The sequence below is a fragment of the Haemaphysalis longicornis genome, unplaced genomic scaffold, assembly GCF_048455015.1.
Source record: "Haemaphysalis longicornis isolate Haplotype H1 unplaced genomic scaffold, Haemaphysalis longicornis Haplotype H1 scaffold_4, whole genome shotgun sequence".
NCBI classification, from domain to species: Eukaryota; Metazoa; Arthropoda; class Arachnida; order Ixodida; family Ixodidae; genus Haemaphysalis; species Haemaphysalis longicornis.
In genome coordinates, this window is record NW_027526361.1 from 104030009 (window position 1) to 104030873 (window position 865).

Sequence of the window (865 nt, forward strand, 5' to 3'; positions counted from 1 at the left end):
TGGAGGGCGAGAGTCGACGCCGTCGAATGTACTGAGCGCCCCCGACCGGCGTGGCGACACTTCGTCCAAAAGGCACAATGGGCAATTGCCGCCCTCGACGGGGATGAGGCAGACTCCGAGCTACGCGACGCACTGGAACGGGGAACGCGAGCACTCATGGATTTCAAGTCACAACAGCAGAGGAGATGGGACGCAATTTGAGGGCTAGCCCCGGGTAACGCTGGTGTCCAGTTATACCAAGAAATGGCTTCACCCAAGACCTCTGATTTCTCCCTTCCCTCTATCCCGTTCACTTCAAACTTTGTGCAATGACACAGTAGCCCTGTTGGCAACCTCTCTTGCTTAAGTTTCACAAACGCTCTGTGACTTCGCGGACAATACTCCCCGATTGGCTTACAGTTACTTGGCAAAGCATCCTGACCCTCTCCTCGCATGATAGCCGATCGCCTCATTTTTATGTTTAAGTGGAGCCATGTTCTGATGCGCTCGGAAACCACTGTAATCACTGCATACTGTTCTGTATATATTTGTAAATAAAGTTATTGTTACCAAAAAAAAAAAAATGTCAACCCCCGTTTCCGTGGTGTAGCGGTTATCACGTGCGCCTCACACGCGCAAGGTCCCCGGTTCGATCCCGGGCGGAAACAGCCTTTTTTTTTTCTATTTATGGTCGGGCGTAATCTAGTGGCTCTAGTCGGGTGGTGCCGTTCTATGACTCACAATATTGCAAACGCTGTGAATGCGATCACCCCTTTGTTTTGTTATCCCATTCCAACCAGTTAGGACCGCTCAAGGCGCCTGCATCGTACAAAATGGGACCTTTGCGTCTGTGCGCCGATCGTGTTCCGAGGGTTGTTGTCGATTT

General features: G+C 51.2%; 1 non-coding gene across 1 annotated transcript; it reads left to right on the top strand.

The window, feature by feature from the left end:
- The first annotated feature begins 574 nt into the window (after positions 1 to 574).
- Positions 575 to 647, top strand: Trnav-cac (transfer RNA valine (anticodon CAC)). The gene has a single exon. It is a non-coding gene; the product is annotated as a tRNA-Val (tRNA).
- The last annotated feature ends 218 nt before the right edge of the window (positions 648 to 865 follow it).